The sequence below is a fragment of the Lactuca serriola genome, chromosome 6, assembly GCF_051521515.1.
Source record: "Lactuca serriola cultivar US96UC23 chromosome 6, Lser_US96UC23_V15, whole genome shotgun sequence".
NCBI classification, from domain to species: Eukaryota; Viridiplantae; Streptophyta; class Magnoliopsida; order Asterales; family Asteraceae; genus Lactuca; species Lactuca serriola.
Genome location: NC_136413.1, coordinates 16,255,948 through 16,274,596, shown reverse-complemented (window position 1 = coordinate 16,274,596; position 18,649 = coordinate 16,255,948). Strand labels below are relative to the sequence as shown.

The window sequence follows — 18,649 nt, the reverse complement described above, 5'->3', positions numbered from 1 at the left end:
TGATCAACTTATATGCTTATCATGTAGACGGACAATACCTTATTGTCAAAATGGATGCTTGTCTAGTCACATTGAATTAAAGATTAACATGTATTCTATGCAAAACCCCATATCAGGTTAAATACATGAGATCTCTTTTTGTTCTCACATATTTGTTAAATGTGATCTCCATCCCTAATAAAATTGTTTCTCTTTATGCTACCAGACAACAAAACCTATAAATATTTAAGATTAAGAAAACATCATATTCATTTAAACATAATCTATGACACATAGAAACTATCACAAGTATCAATGCATATAGAAAGTATCTAAAGCATAAATGGTTTACAACTTTAAAAGCTCTTATCAATGCATACTTACCATTATCCTACTATCAAACAGCCAACTTCAACAGCCCTTTGCAAGATATCACATTGTTAACCTATATTCAACCCTGTCACATCGTACCCAGATCATAATCAAGTGGAAGAATATACTAAAAAGTATGACACATCGATTATGCAAGTTGCCAAGCAGAAGAAAGTATGGAAGAATGTAGTTGTGTCATTAATATCATGTTACACAATGGGTGGTAATCCAAAAAAAGGATTTCTTTCATTTCCACTCCAGTAGCCAATGGGTTCCAAACCTGATGTAAGAACAACCAATATTAATCAGAAAAGCCATTTGTAGCATGAAAAATAAACATTACTAAATCATTAAAAAAACATATTTCAAACGAGTTGATATAAGAACTTACATAATCATCTATTCATGTTCTTGCTTGAAGTAACCTGTAGCCTTTTTAGTTTCAAAAACTAAAGAATCAAAAATAAAAACCTTGAATTTGGATGTTTTAATCAAAATAAATATGAATTAGTTTAGGTAGACAAAAATAATAACCTTCTTCGATCAACAACAATGGCCAGGCGGTGTTTTTGAATGATATAGTTGCATTGGAGAGAGAATCATTTCCAGGGTAGATTGTCGTGCCCGGGGATCAATAAATTGCAGAACATGACTGTAAGTATCGTGGTAAATGATTTTGTGGTGAAACGTACCTGCAATCGAAGATTTTAGGGCAAAATTGACACGAAAATGGTTTAAATAACAAAATGGATGACGAAATAAAGGAAGAAACATGAATGGATTTAAAGAGAATGAGAGAAGAAGAAAAGAATGAAGCGGTTGCAAGTGGTAACCGGAGATGAAGACTGAAAACCGCTGATAGCGAATCTGAATAAAGCTACAATACAAGTTTTATAGGCGTGTGAACGTTTGCTTCAAATGGCTGCATTTGTTAAGAAAGGTCATGGTTGTGGCGACTTAGGGTTAGTAGAGAGGAAGACAGTGATAGATGGCGGCTATGGTGGTGTTCAATGACAATGAGATTGATGACGGTGGTGAGGAAGAAGCGGTCAGATTCTGCATAAATGCAAATGACCTAGGGTTTTGCAGAGGGTATGAAATATTTGTGCCGTAAATTGGGGGTGTTTTGAAATGTGAGTTTAGAGAGCATTTTTAATTCTATTTGGGGGTTACATCCGTAAAACATCCATAAATATGTATATTTATTTACAAGCATAATAGGATTGTACATCGTTTAATAGAAATTGTAGCTTTTATATATATATATATATATATATATATATATATATATATATATATATATATATATATATATATATATATTCAATTTTAACATTTAGAATAGAATGTAATGTTACAAAATAATGATATGACATCATATCATGACAATGTCATGTTATCAAATATTATCATTCAAAATGTCTGATCAATTGACACCGGCTACTAAACCTATAACATAAAAAAAAAACATAGTGGCGAATAGAAGACTGAAAATAAATCAGTATCAAAATTAGATAAAAAAAATAATAACATAATTTTTATTTAATTTACCCTAAAAAATGGATACTAAATTAATCCGGTGGGACAAAACCAAAACCATGAACAGAATTATCATAACGGAGTAGTAAGAAATGAAACTATGAAAGCATATGTTGACAACAAAACAGAGATATTCTTGCCCAAAGAAATCATTAGCAAATGGGGCCAACCAACTCTTTATTAGTTGCAAGGGTTTACCGACAACAAATAGTCACATACCAAATAGTAGATAATGCTTTTAAATTCGTTTCCGTTTATTGATATTTAAATTTATATCTACTTTATAGAATACAAACGAAGTAAAACAATTTTTTTTTTCATCATGCATGTACCACTTTGATATTTCTAAACTCTTGGGTAGTAGTAGGTAGGAAAACGTATAATGATATAACTTTGTCGAAATGTCAAGGTCTCCGTTTATTGCCACACTGTTTGGGATTATTTATTTAACATAATATATATATATATATATATATATATATATATATATATATATATATATATATATATATATTATTGCCACACTGTTTGGGATTATTTATTTAACATAATATATATATATATATATATATATATATATATATATATATATATATATATATATATATTATTTTTGGGATTATATATATATATAATATATATATATACTGTTTGGGATTATTTATTTAACAATATATATATATATATATATATATATATATATATATATAATATATATATATATATATATATATATATATATATATATTATTTTTGTTTTCTTTAGTAAATTCAAATTCCAAAAATAATATTTTAAAAAAGAATTTTGGATTTTTTTCATTTATTTTGCATTTTAAAATTATTATTTAGAATATATACAGTCTAATATTCTATTAGAATATTTCACGTATTTTTCAAAAAAAAATGGAATTTTATTTTTATTTTTTTTAGTTAACTCAAGTTACGAAAATAATATTTAAAAGAAGAATTTTTAGATTTTTCCATTTATTTTGCATTTTAAAATTATTTTTTAGAATATGTCAGTGTAATATTCTATTATAATATTTCACGTATTTTTCAAAAAAAAAAAAAACGGGATTTTTTTAATTTTTTTTAGTTAATTGAAGTTCGAAAATAATATTTAAAAAAAGAATTTTTGGATTTTTCCTTTTATTTTGCATTTTAAAATTATTTTTAGATTTGGTCTCACGGTCTCACGAAATTAGAATGGTCTCAAATAAACCTGAACTTCTCTTTCTCTCTCTCTCTCTCTCTCTCTCTCTCTCTATATATATATATATATATATATATATATATATATATATATATATATATATATATATATATATATTTGCTTTATGACTTTCATTTTATCGAATAATAAAATATAATGGTTTGGGATGAGGATGGAGGAGATGGTGATTGTTTCTTGGTCTCCAAGGTAGGGTTATCCTAAATAATTTTTTGGCCCGGGGCAAAAATAAAAATAGAGGCCCCCAATTACTAGAAATTTATATGACCATTAAATTTAATTTGAATGTTATAAAGAATTTACTATTAAGATATGAATCCGATAACTAAGTTTTTTTTAACTAAGTCGACTATAAATTTATTATGATTATAAAAAGATTTATATAAAAACTAACTCCAATAAATTTAAACTAATATTTGAAAAACAAGTGTCAATAATAAACGTGAACCCAAACACTTTAAAAAATTAAGACAATTACCCAACTAAATTAAATAATATGTATTGTATAATGTATTTATTTAAATATAGTCTTATGTAAAACATAAAATTAAAAATAAAAAATAAAATAATAGAAAAGAAGTTAAATAAAGTAGGTTTATATTTTAGTTGGTATTACCAGAGAATATGGTTTTAATATGTAACTTTAAATATTATTTAATAAACATCTGCATGTTTTGAAATAAAAAGGAAGTATAAATGGTTGGGAAAATCATACAGAAAAAGGATATATTTATCTACTAAAAACATAGAGATTTCATGATAAAATCACCTAATAGTGAACTTATATTAAAAAGAAAGGAATGTTCCAATAAATATTATATATAATTATAAATAATTAAAATTTCTTAAATGCATATGATAAAATCTCTCTGTTCTAATAAATGAATAAATTTAATCTTCTATTAATAAGTGTCACAATATTAGCAATCCTTATAAATATTATCTGTCACATATCATGTCACATGTCAATCTGTTAATTATTCATTTTAAATTTTAAATTATAAATTTCTCTGTAATTAGTAATTACATTAAATTAATAATTGATTCTTTATTTCAAATTTCAAAATTTTAATTTCACACTCTAATTATATTAAATTAATAACGTTAGAATAAAAAATAAAATAAAATTAATATATATTAAAAGATGATATAATTTTATGTATTTATTTAAATCAATGATTATAATTTTATATAACTAAAAAAATATCTTTTCATTAATTTATTAAAATAATTTATTTGAAATAATTGATTAATAATTTTAAGTTTATACTGTGAAAGTTTAATTAGTTTTATAACCGTGGTTCTCACGGATTAAAAATAATAATGTTAAAAATATGAGTTTCTTTTATATTAAAATTATTTCAAAGGGTTAAATGTCATAAATGAATAACTAAAATGAAAAGAAATTAAATAAAATTGGAATAAATGCAAAGAAGGAAATGAAAGGGGGTAAATGTGGATTTCAGAAAGTATTACGTAATTAAACAAAATGGAAACTGACATAGAATATGAAACAAGCTGCAAAGTTCACGACCAAAAGATGTAAATTTTTAATTGAAATAAAATTAAGAAGAAAAAATAAAGACAAACTGAGATTCGAACTAGAGAAAACTAGAATGAAAATATGTGCACTGCCATGTGATCTACAACTATTTTGAATATAATTTTGGAAAAACCTTATAAAAACCCAACATATTTTTATCAGAATCTTAAAAAAACCACTATTTTATTTATTTGTATGTTAAAACCCTCATATTTTTTTAAAATGTATCATTTGAAGCATCGAACTCGGTATATCCTAGATAACCGAAAATGTTAGGTAATCGATTCTCAACGTTTTGATTGTTAAAATTCATTAGATTAAAAAAAATTAAAAATATGAGGGTTTAAATGCACTAAAAAAATAATATAATGGTTTTTATTAATCTTCTCATGAAAATATATTAGGTTTTTTTGAGGTCAGAAAACTTTAAATAAGAATTTCCGAAAATGTAAGGGTTTTAGTGCACTAAAAAATAATATAGTGGTTTTTTTAAGCATTTGATGAAAATACGTTATGTTTTTCTGAGGTTTTCGCTATAATTTTTAATATATATATATATATATATATATATATATATATATATATATATATATATATATATATATATATATATATATATATATATATATATATATATCCACATCCCAATGGGTGGGACAACCTGGGCAATGACTCTATGTAGGTAGGACATACATAGGTTTGAGGTAATTTTAGAGTAATTATTGGTATATATATATATATATATATATATATATATATATATATATATATATATATACCAATAATTACTCTAAAATTACCTCAAACCTATGTATGTCCTATGTGCTACCTATATATATATATACACCAATAATTACTCTAAAATTACCTCAAACCTATGTATGTCCTATGTGCTACCTATATAGGGTCATTGCCCAGGTTGTCCCACCCATTGGGATGGGCTTAGTCCGATGATTATTTATGATAGGTCTCTTCCGAAACTAAAAAGATCATTGATGATAGTTCTTTTCCTGATAAGTCGATTTCTACATGATGGAATAAATTCCTTATTCGTAAGGTTAACATATTTAATTGGTGGAGTTATATCAACAAATTACCGATATAATTTAAATTTGTTTTCCAAAGATATTGATATCTCATGAATTATGTGTGGAGTTTGCAACTTAGATATAGAGGTGACAAAAATTGACACGACACGAACCCGACACGAAATAAACGGGTTTGGGTAAGATATTTCAATCCGTTTAAATAAACGGGTTGACACGACACGACACGAAAATTAAATGGGTAAGGTTAGGGTTGAGAATTTCAACTCGAATATGACTCGAAAATGACCCGTTTATTTATATGCAAGTATTTTGAATTATTTAAATAAACTAGAGAGATACAAAATCAAAACCATAAGTAAAAGAAAGCCTTCGAATTAAATTGTTTTGTAATGTTGAAATGACTTAGTCATCTAGATCAAGACTTCATTTCAATTTTTCATTTCTCCCAAACTACCCAGTCTCTTTCACCACTCTCGCATCCTCATGACCTTTATCATCCGCCTCCCCAACTCCCACTCTTTTAATTTTGTCATCTGAACTTGCTATGACTTCAACTATTATGCCTCCAAAGTATTAGCTTTTCCTTTCTGCCTATCTAACTCCTACTCTTTCAACATGCTCAATCTTTTAACTTCACATGACACGACATATTTCGAGCTATAGCCCTAACCCGAAACCCGACACGAACTCGACACGAAAATAAACGGGTTGACACGACACGACACGTTAATTAAATGGGTCGGGTTAGAATCAAGCACTTTCAACCCGTTTAGTGTTTCGACACGACACGACACGATTGCCACCTCTACTTAGATATAGAAAATCTTGCACATTTTCTTTTTACTTGTGAGGTGATGGTCGCTTTATGGGATCACATTGTAATATTACATTTCAACATTTTCTATGGTGGAAGAGGTCACAAGTTGGATTGATTTAACTAATCTTTCAACAAATAAATCAGGGGTTTTATGTAGTGGTTTATTTGGAATTTATGAAATGAAATTATATTTGGCGATAAAAATACAACTACGAGTGGCTTAATCGATAGATTTGTAACTATTTGTATGACTGGTTTGTTTACCAGAATGAAAAAATAGTATTAGTAGAAGAGTGTGGTTATTAAACCCATTTTTTCTATTTTGATGTTTTTGTTAGCTTTTTGCTAACTTTTTAATATGAAAATTCAACCCTAAAAGATAAATATTTTTTGATAAAAGTGTTTGTTAGCTTATGTGCTGATAAAAACTAATATTTTCAAAAATGTGTTTGGATTAATTTATTTAGTGCCAAGAAACTATACGTTGATAAGTTTTTATATTTTATGAAAAAATGTTTAGATTAATGTGTGTGTGTGTGTGTATATATATATATATATATATATATATATATATATATATATATATATATAGGTTCTATGGAAAACAAAAACTTAAAGATCATAAAAATGCATAAAAAAAATACTTAGAGGTTACAAATCTTTTTTTTTTTTTTTTGAATTTAAAATCGTAAATTTTTATATAGTTTCGTTGATTGTTTTTTCAAAAATACCAAAAAAATAAATAAAAAATAAAAAAAATCGAATTTTTAACTTTTTTTCAACAAATTTATAAAAAAAAACTGCGATTTTTAAGAATATAAAGTCAAAAAAATATTTGTGATCTCTAAATAATTTTTATGTTTTTTTTATGATTTTTAGGGTTTTTTTGTTTTCCATATAACCTTATATATATATATATATATATATATATATATATATATATATATATATATATATATATATATATATATACTAGTTGTGTGCCCGCATAAAACGGTAGCAACAAATAGTTTTCAGACGCTGATTAATTTATTTCATTGAATAGTTTTCTTACTGTTATCAAATCAAACCATAAAACCTTTAAGTATAACTAAGTTACGATATTGATAATTTTTTTGTTTTTACAATCCTCAAATGTTGATAAATTCATTTATGTTGCACTTCTATGCAAATTTCAATTAGTCACTCATTCATAATGTTAACTTCTAATAACCGTAACATCTTAACTTGTTTCAGAACTTTAACTGGTTTGGTAGGTTGTAGGGTTGTAATAATTCAATCCGTCTATTTTTTCAATCTATTTTAAGTTATTTTTGTAGTCCTAAAACTATTTTAATTTATATATTTAACATAAATGTTTATCAATTTATTTGTTTATTATAACATTTTACTTTTATTTTTTAACAAGATTTTGAATTGGATAGGATCATTATAATCCTAGATGCTTTTAAAAATCAAAACAAATTGAATCCAACGATACAAACAAATGGGTAAAATGGAATGATGTTTTACTTCGTTTTTGAGTTAAAAAAAAATTATTACCATATACCTTCTTAGACAGTTGACAAAAGCTCACATAAAAATCCAAAGCCATCTTCAACCTTTACAAAATGAAGAATGCAACTATTGAGAAATGTCAATATGATTATATATGATTATGATCGGATTATAAAAAAGCCACAAATTTGAAATATCAATGCAAGAATAGATTGAATATAACATTCAACAAATAAGCTCATAATTAGTTACCGAATAATAGAGACGGCTTGTAACATAGAAACTCATGGTTGCTTACTAGAATGACCATATGCAACCATAATGAGTTTAACACTCCTGATAGCAGTGATAGATACTCGATTCTATAAAAAAATCGACATATTGACATGCTTGGCAGATGAGGCCACATCTAAAACCATAAATTTGTAGTTCAAGGAAGAAAATTTTATAGAGAGAAATGGAATGGAGGATTACTGTGGTGACGTTTGATAAATTGATCATGATGTTGTGAAGATGAATCATATCGTCATCACCATCGAGACCCAAACTTACCATTATTTCCATTAAGGGCGCATTATTTTAACAAGAAATCCAGTTAAGTATATGGTAAGAAAAAAACATTCAGAGAAAGAATATTGTAGAAATTTTACCTGAGCCATAAAATATTTTATTTTGTGTCAATATTCCTTGGAATTTTATAAACGGAAAATATAAGATTTAAGGATTCAAATTTTGAAATTGAAATGGTTAGATAAACTGAGTGTAAGTTTTAATGGGGGAATGTCGGAGATAATAACAAGTGATTGGGGGAATAAAGAAGGAAATTTATTTAATTAATGCAAGAGTATCATTTGATTATTTATGAAGCATTAATGTTTAATGTGATTAGTTTTGAAAAATGTAATATGTATATTGAATGGTAAGCATAAGTTTATTGTATATGATATAATAGGAGTGATACCTGTTAAATTTAAAAAAAAATGTGTAAAATGTTATATATATATATATATATATATATATATATATATATATATATATATATATATATATATAACCACATTAGACTTATTTAGTATTCTTATATATAATACTTTATATAAAAATATTAAGTTATAATATTAAGTTATCCACTAAAATGTTAGGTTTTATTGAAAATATTAGAGTTCTTTCACATTTGTAAGTAAAAAACTATTTTAAAAAATAATAAAAATGTGATTTATACAAAATGATTTTTTGTTTAAACCTTCTTATTTAATTTTTTTCTTTTATCCAACCCGTATATATACGGGTCTCATATATATATATATATATATATATATATATATATATATATATATATATATATATATATACATATATATATATATATATATATATATATATATATATATATATATATATATATATATATATATATATATATATATATATATATATAATAAATCATTTTCAAATTCAATCTCAAACACGCGCTTACTCAATCTAGCCGCCGCAAGGGGAGCTTATTACCCTCTTCTTGGCAAGGGTGTTGGCGCTCTTGATCCATGTCGTTTGCTATGTTTGGATCAAACAAATTTATTCGACTTTGCACTACGTGGATATTTAATTCCTAATGAGTTTATCCCTAATCACTTTAGGTACTCATGTAAATTTTATAATTTAAAATGATAGATGAAACTGAAATTACCGATATCCACTTGTACATATAACACGATACTCTTATGATTTACTTCCAAAAGATTACGTAATGTGTTGGGTGAAAGAAAATGCATGAAAGAAGCAACGGAATGTTTTTAATACGATCATAAACAAAAATATGAAATGATGTTTAACTTGAACAAAAAATTAGCTCCAACTTTAGCATCATAATTATGAAAAATAGAAAGATGGTTTCTTTATAAACGAAAATTGAATAATTTGTTGTGTGAAAAATAAAATTCTTTTTATTGGTTCAAACTTCAAAGGAAGTTTTGTCTGTGATGTTAACATGCTGAGAGGGATCTGATGTTTACTCATTTTATGAATAAAAAATATCTTACTAAATAGAATGAATTCAATGAAACGATATAGTAAAATAAATGGTTTTACTATATATTCGTTTTAAATTATTAAATGAATTAAAATCATCAACTTTTAGTGCTAATCTCCTTATTTCTTCATCACACTAATTAGTTCTGACATGCTTGTTTCTTTCATAAACCACAATCGTTTTATTCTTTTGAAAAGTACAAATAATATATTTTTCCTTTTAACATTTACTTCCAATAAAAACATGTTGACCATTTTATCTTAATATGTGAGATGTATATCGAGTCCAATGTTATTTTTTAAAAGAGATTTTATTAAAGATGATATATATATATATATATATATATATATATATATATATATATATATATATATATATATGATCATTGTATAGCGATCTTTATTAATAGCATAGCGATCTATGTCAAGTATTGGGAATATATTGAGATCGGTTGTGATACCATATAAGATATACATAGAGTCCATTAGTGTCTCTAAATGTACTCTTATAGAGAGAGAAGATTCCACATTTAAAAGTGTGTCTTACCAATGTGCGACATACTAACATGATATTATCTTAACACCGAACAAAACATATTTAACAAACATTAACAACGATTTTGCCAAAAAAACTAAAATCAAATGAAATTAGACAACGGTTTTTTAACCGATCATTCCAAGCTACATGAGATTTTTACATCTACATTCAACCAGATATACTATGTAACCTGATTTGCTTTCACATTTATTATTTTATCAATTGTTTTCCTTTCAAAATAAGCCTTTTTGGTACCATCTAGGTTGTTTGTGGTGTGATGTTGTGTTGTTTGGCACTAGAACCACAAACAACATGGCATAATGCGTATGATTGGAGAAATAGCCAAACTGTAAACGACACAGGAAACTTTCAAAGCTCACATTGCGTTCTAATTTGATATGGTGTGGTTTGGACAATTTTGACCTTTTAAAATGAACAAATTTGTCCCTCAATTACAAACTCACATGCTCAAACAATTTACTCATCAGAAAATTTCAAACAAAAAGTTTATAACATAATATAGTTAAAATTCCAAATTATCCATGGTATATTAAGAGCACAACATCAAAATAAAACTTTATAGTATTTATTAAGCATTATATGTGTTGGGGTATGACGATTATATTGAGCACAACATAACGAAAGAAAATTAACAAGCAAAACTAAATAATCATACTCCACCATGGATCTTGTTTTTAGAGAATTTTGGCAACAAACTTTAAACTAGAATCTTGAGAATTTGATTAAAATCTTTTTGTTGATGTTGTTTGGATGAATTAGAACCCAAAACTGAGTTTCTCTAATAAAGTTGCACCTGAAGAGTATGATTCAATCAATGAGGCATAATCTCCATCTTTTTGCCAAGAATGAACATTGGGAAGAAGTTGCCTTCCAAAACATGAGCAAGAGGGAGAGGAGGGAAAGAAAACATATAGGAGAGAGTGGAAGAGTCATAAGTCATTAATCTTTGCTAGGTTTAAGAGCTTTTATACTCTTATACCTCATTTTGTGACATATTTATTAATATCCCTTGATTTAGAGAAATTCAAATCAAATCAAGGATATTTCACTTAAGGCCTTATATTTTTATAGTTTCAAATTAACTCACCGTAACTTCAGTGTGTTAACAAACTAATCACTCATATTTCCCTTTTGTCACTTAAATCATATCTTATGTGTAAGACAAAAGGACCCTGGTTATTATGGAAACTCACTTACTGCTTATAGTCATACTATACCAAGGAAGATTAAACAAGATCATACTTGATAACCATACATGAATGCATCTCTATGTATTATACCAGTTTCTGATCAACTATTGAACAGGCTCTACAACAGTTGAAAAACTTGCTAGTTCCAAACTACAATGCATTTAACTTATGGTAATTTTGTTCTTAAGGTTCCATATTGCTCCCACTTCGAAAAAGAACTTTCTAATAACTTGTCTTTCGGAATGACAATTACTGGAATGGTAGAAACTTCATCCTAAACAATCATTTAGGATAGTCTACATAAATGAAATTAGTAGATGTCACACCCCCGAACCAGACGGTGGAATCGTCCGAGGGCTCACATGACTAAATTTGAATATCATCACAATGAATATACATGAATCATAACATAAACATCACCATGCATCAATATATTACAACTGACATTGTTCACATCAAGTACATTGTTTTAACATTACAAATCCATAACATAAAGTGTTTGATAGTTTTCAATAGCAAAATACCCTAACATACTTGGTACTACTCCTCAGCATACCTATTACCTGAGAATACAAGTTATTTTGAAAACGGTCAACATATGGAATGTTGGTGAGTTCATAAGCAGTTTTGATATGAAAAATGTTTTGTGTAGTTTGAAAGAAAACAACCCAGAAAATCCGATATTTTCTGAAAAGACCATTGTTTATATAAAAGTGTGAAGATTCGTAATTATATGCATGGTGATTTCCAGACGTGTATAGTTGAAAAGCATCATATTAAAAGTACCAGTGAAAATTGTTGAATTTCCCCGAAAAACCCGATGTTTTCGACAAATAAAAAAATATCATATAACTGTTCAAATTGTTATTCCATCACTTGAATGATTTTTGATTTGCCTTGATTACTTGATTATTATTGGATTTATTTATGTGAGTCGTTATAACCATGCATGATAATGACTAATTTGTCTGTCTTGGCACTCTGGTGAACGTCGGAATTGATCTTAAGATTTTGTCACCCTAGAATGGCCAAGTCTAACTGTAACGAATAGCTGAGGTGTGGGGGAGTCACCCATAGATCGATTCACAAACTCTCGTTCTCCCTTCAGGAGACTTTGCTTATAACTACAGACTACGACCGACACACGTTGGTGCCACCCGTTATTACTCAATAAATCCCAATTGACTTTGATTACTATTGATTATCGACCCGTATTTGTTTACTTGAATTGACGATAGGCCTAATAAATGAGGAGAAGAGGATTACAATATCCTACTATTCCCGCGTATTATTTATGGCTATTGGTTATACGAAGAGCACGATGGCCGGTTTCGCATTTGATTCATTTGGACCTTACTAGCATTGCTAATGGGCCACTAAGGCCCAATAGCATTTAAAGCCATTGAGGGTCCCTTAAATATGAAATTGGGTCATAGAAGGCCCAATAACAATTATTATTATCCCTTGGGCCTAAAAATTATGTTAATGGGTCACAAAGGCCCAACAAGCATGATTGGAACTTTCAAGTCCAAAGATTTGAATGTTTACTTGTTTTAGGTATAGTTTGATTGTTGGAAAGTTTGATTGGGTGATTGTTAATTTCGCACCGGAACAAGGCCGGTCAGTTATTTTTAACGATGTTGGAATTATACGTATTTTCATCTTTAAATTTTCATGAATTGTAGTTTGGTATTTTTATTTTAACTCAAATATCTTAAAATAAAATAATTGACTCAAAAATCTTGGTTTGAACCCCTTTCAGCCCTTCTTTGGTAAAATTGACAATTTTAGTCCTTTTATATATAAAAAGACATTTTAAGCCCTTAAACCATTTTCTTGACACTTTTGACCCAAAGACTTGTTCAAGTGATATTTTTAGCTCAAAACTTATTCTTTGGCAGTTTCAGCCCTTCCAGAAAAGTATTTTTTGGTTAAAGCCCAAACTTTTTGCAACTTTTATAATTTTGACCCAAAATCAAAAAAGTTTACAATTTTGATCCTCGTTTGGAAATTACATCATTTTAACCCCTGGATTTGTTTTATTCAACCTTTTACCCCCTGTTTTGAGAAGTTTACCATTTCAACCCCTTGAAAGTTGTAATTTTCGCAAATTTTGGTTTAATGGGCCGAAAGGCCCAAGATTTAGCCCAATAAGCCTTAAATTTTATTTCTAACCTTCAATAGAGTATCATATTCATAAAAGCACTTATTTTTACTTTTTTGACCCTTTTAGTCCTTAAGACAACCGTAAATAACAATTTTTCCACTCAACTTTGGTTTGTTTGACAATTATAGCCCAAAAATGAGTTTTATGTTGCAATATGTTTGTTTTAATCTTAGAGGGTAATTTTTCTTAACTTGTTTAGTGTCATATGTCTTAGATCATGTTTATCTTCCTCTTAGATCCATAGATCTCGAGATTTCCATTCTTTTTGTTACATATTTATCACATAAACACATGAAATCACACATAACATACACATACACATAGATCTACACATTTTACTTGTATTCTCCCCCATAAAACATATGAAAACCGAAAATAGAGTGGTATGAACTCACCTTTGCTTGTTGTTTTCGATTTGAAGGAGAAATGGAAGAAGTTTGATGCTATTTTCGGCCCTAGAAAGCTTCTTGGGAAGACTTTGGCTTAGATGGGTTCTAAGAAGCATGATTATGAACTTTCATGAGTTAGAAGGAGATTTATAACAATTTCAAGAAGCTAAACCATGGATCTAAGCTTTAACTTACCTAGAATGATTAACTTTGTAGAAGAGCTTCCTTGAAATCCCCTGGATCTCGAAAATTTTGATGGAGGGTAAGAAGATGTTCTTGAAGACTTAGAGAGAGTTTGAAAGAAGTTTGAAGGTGTGTGTGTTTTCCTCTTGCTCTCGGCCGAAGAAGAAAAAGAGATGGGGAGTGGAGTGCATGGAAACATGAGTGTGCTTGGTTATATGATGAATAATTGCCTAGTTACCCTCTAAACAAAAATGAGGTGGCACTTCCAAAGTTAACCTCCATTTCCCTTTTTTTTTTTTAACTTGGGCCGAGAGAGGGTGAAGAAAGAATAGAATTTTGGGCCTTTGGTGCATAATTCCATATCATGGGCCCATTTTGATGATTTTCGTCCCATTGGGCTCGTATGATGGTTTACGGCCCAATTTGTCAAAAATAATGGGTTTCATAGCCCATTAAAGCTAATTAGGTTAGTTATGGCCCAATAAGGTACATTAGGGTATTTTATTTCATTCTAGGCCCATTATGGCCCAAAATGTTAAAATAAATGAAAGTGGGTCCAATTAGGGCCCATTTATGGGTCCTAAGCCCAAAATAGTCAAATTGGAAGCTTATTGGTCCATTGGGCCCAATAAGGAAATCCTAGTCCATAGTGGATTTAAACCGAGATTTCTAGGGTTTCCAATTCTTTGTTGACTATTTGAAGTGTTTGTATAGAGTGTTTGATGGAAAATTTGTTGTTGTTGAATAAGCATCATACATGCTTTCACATTTTTGGTTCACAAGTGTTATGATTGTTGTTGTTACATGGTATAGAATTCCTAGTTGTGACATCATCCCCTCGTTAGAGGGAATTTCGTCCTGAAATTCTTTTTAAAGCTAGATTCAAGAATCCGAGAATAGGTGAGGGTACTTCTGCTTCATCTGGTCTTCGCGTTCCCATGTGAATTTTGGCCCACTGATAGCTTCATTTTATTTACTTCTTTTTATAGTTTATTTTAGCACATTTCATTCGCATTTTAGTTAATTTCCATGCATATTTTGCTTTTTGTTATTTTATGACCATTTCGGGTACTTTCTAGTTTCTTGAGCATTATTGCAGATTTTCTTGGAGACTAGTGGAGCGAGACTCTTTGGAGGCGATTGGGCTTGAAGGGAAATGGGGATTTCATGCTTAATGGCTATGGAGGTGATTCATGGAGTGGACTTGTCAATTGCTTAAAGGCGTGGAAGTGTTGAACTTTAAATTTGAAAGGCACGGGAGAATTCTTGAGTGTGCAAGATCGATGTTTAGGAGTTTGTGGAAGCTTTGAGTGATGTGGAGACGCAAATTGGGCTCAAATTGAAGAAATATTGAAGAAAAATGGACTAGAAGCTGATTAGACTCGAACTGGGCCAATGGTTAAGCTGTGGGGCCCAAATATTGAAGAAGCCCAAAAACTCCGTCATAGTCACGCGGCCCGCGTAAGATTCCCTGTGGCCCGTGTGGATTCCAGACAAGGGCAAATTCGGGATTTTGTCTAGAGCTCTATATTGGGAAGGTTGGTGTGCCTCTTCAGCCTTATCTTGGAGGTCCGAGTTTGACACTTTCTCTCTGGAGTTTGGAGCACTTTTGAAGGCCAAGAACACCTCAAGAATATCTTCTTTTCATCCCTTGATTTTTGTCAAATGTTTGGTACAATCTTATATAACCTTGTTTACTTGAGTTTAGCCTTGCTTGGCTAAACAAATCTTGGTTGACTTTTGTTGAATGCTTTGAACTTTTGTTGAATATTGAAGAATCCATGAACTTGTTCTTAAATCTTTATGGAAATGTTTGTGTTTTAACATATTATCACTACTTGTGTGTTTTAGTTCATGAGTTCAAATGTATTTGTGGTGATTAGTTGGCTAATTTCTTGATTAAGTAAAGGATCCTCAAATTAGCAAGCAACAAATGATTTTTGTGTTGTTTTTTCTTCACACAATCATAAAAAAATTTCCTCCAACATGGTGGTGAAAGCAATTGACCCCTCTTGGATTTGGTGACTTTTTGGTTCTTAATGCTAGTTGACCTTCACTAATTACATGCTTAATGGAAATTGTGACTTTGACTAAGGAAATTGTTATGAGCTTCTCTAACCATTTTAACAACTAAGAAAAGTCTAGGTACTCTCAAGCTTCTTGGATTACTATAGCCAAATTAAGGATTTAAGTCAAGTATTACATCATTGGATTCTAATGATATGGTCATCAAAAGTCAAAGTGAGGAAAACTTAAGTTAACAATCCTTCTCTTATTGATTTTACATCAAACTCTTATTTTTGTTGCAATTTTCTATTTAAATCATAGTTAATTCTAGTTTGTTTCAAGTATTTCAAAACATCAAAACCCCCATATTTTAATTTATTGTCATTTTCCAAGTATTTTTACAAAGAGATTTTTCATAGAGTTATCAAATTGAACCAATCTCCGTGGATTCGATCCCTTTAACACTATAAACTATTTTAGTGTAAAAGATTTAGGGTTATTAATTTTGTTGGCCTCTACAACCACCAAAAATTTTGGCGTCGTTGCCGGGGATTGGTTTTGATTTAATCAGTTTGTTTCTCTATGCCTAGATCTCATTATGCAGATACTCTAATTTAAAACCCCAAAGTTTAAAAAAAAGTATGGTTCAAAAATGAACACTCCTTGCACTGAAGACCAACTTTCTGAGCTAGCTCAGTTAGTTATGATGATTGAAACTGACCAAAGTGTGCAGCCTACGCCTTTTCTTTGTGATTATTGTGCCCAAAATGGACATCATTCCGACATGTGTCCATATTTACAAGGAGAATGTGAAGAAGTGCAAGAGAAGGGAAGCTAATACTGGTCAAACCAATGGAGTTATGATCAACCTCAACATGATCAATGGTGGGACAACAACCAATCTTAAGGATACAACCAATACCAAAGCCCATACCAAGCTTGGAGTAACGACCAATACCAACAACCTCCACAATTCCAACATCCATATTCTCCACCTCCTCAACAACCTAAAACGCCAAGCATGTCCTTAGAGGAGATTGTGAAGAGCATTGCCACATCTACCCAAAATTTCTAGGAAACAATGCAAGCTAGCCTCAGAAGCTTAGAGCAACAAATAACACAACTTGCTCAAACAATAAGTATAATGGTAGATCAAGACAAACTACCATCTGAAGAGAGCCCATGTGTCATTCCTTTGAAAGATGAGAAAAGTTTTGATCGCCCAAGATTGTTATATGGACAAGAGGAAAAAGATGTAGAAATGGAAGAGGCTATCAAGGAGGAAGAAGAAATTGAGAAAGATGTCAATGAAATTATAGAGGAAGTGTTGGTGTTAACAAAAGAGAGGTTGAGCCACCCAATACCATTGAGAAACTAACTCCAGTGGTAGACGAACCACAAGAGCTGAAAACGATAAATCTGTCGGACCTTTTAATTGATACATGTCCTGAGATGCAAGACACCCAACCGGTCACCAACTCGACCACCATGTCAACGAGGGAAGAGTTGGTCACCTTACTGAAAAAGTACAAGGAAGAATATGGTTGGATGATTGCTATTATCAAAGGTCTAAGTCCGGTATGGTTCTCCTGTAAAAAGAAAGTCAAATATAAGAAAAGAGTCCCAATGGAGGTTTGGAAATTAAAAAATGTTGACACGAGAAAAGTTTACAAGGTTAATGGAAATCGTTTGAAGTCATTCTATGAAGGTTTTTATTCAAATGTCCAAGATGTCATCCATTTGGATGCCACAAAGTGTTAAAGTGAAGTTTAGAGGGCATTTTTGGGAAGCATTGTGCTTTCGTCTTTTATAAACCGAATAAAATTTGAAAATGTATTTTTTTTGTTTTGAAAGTGTTCATTTTTGAAAAATTTCAAGCTTTATTCTCACCTTTGGTCCAAACCTTTTGTTGTGTTTTTGAAACCGGGACTTCGCGGGAATCATTTTGGCCAAAACTCAAGGTTTTAGAAAAATTTCAAATTTTGAAGTGCAGGAAGTCACTTGGCCCGCGTAAGGTCTTGTGCGGATTATGTGCGGCCCATTCCTTGCCCGCATAGAAGAATCACCTCCAACCCTGTTCAGCACACACGACCAGCATG

General features: G+C 29.5%; 1 long non-coding RNA gene across 1 annotated transcript; it reads right to left on the bottom strand.

Annotated features, from left to right (window-relative positions):
• Nucleotides 1-295: 295 nt before the first annotated feature.
• On the bottom strand, nucleotides 296-1,377 carry LOC145059025 (uncharacterized). The gene is made up of 3 exons (XR_013686601.1): nucleotides 1,185-1,377; nucleotides 743-1,043; nucleotides 296-631 (listed from the first exon to the last, which is right to left on the bottom strand). It is a non-coding gene; the product is annotated as an uncharacterized LOC145059025 (long non-coding RNA).
• Nucleotides 1,378-18,649: the final 17,272 nt, after the last annotated feature.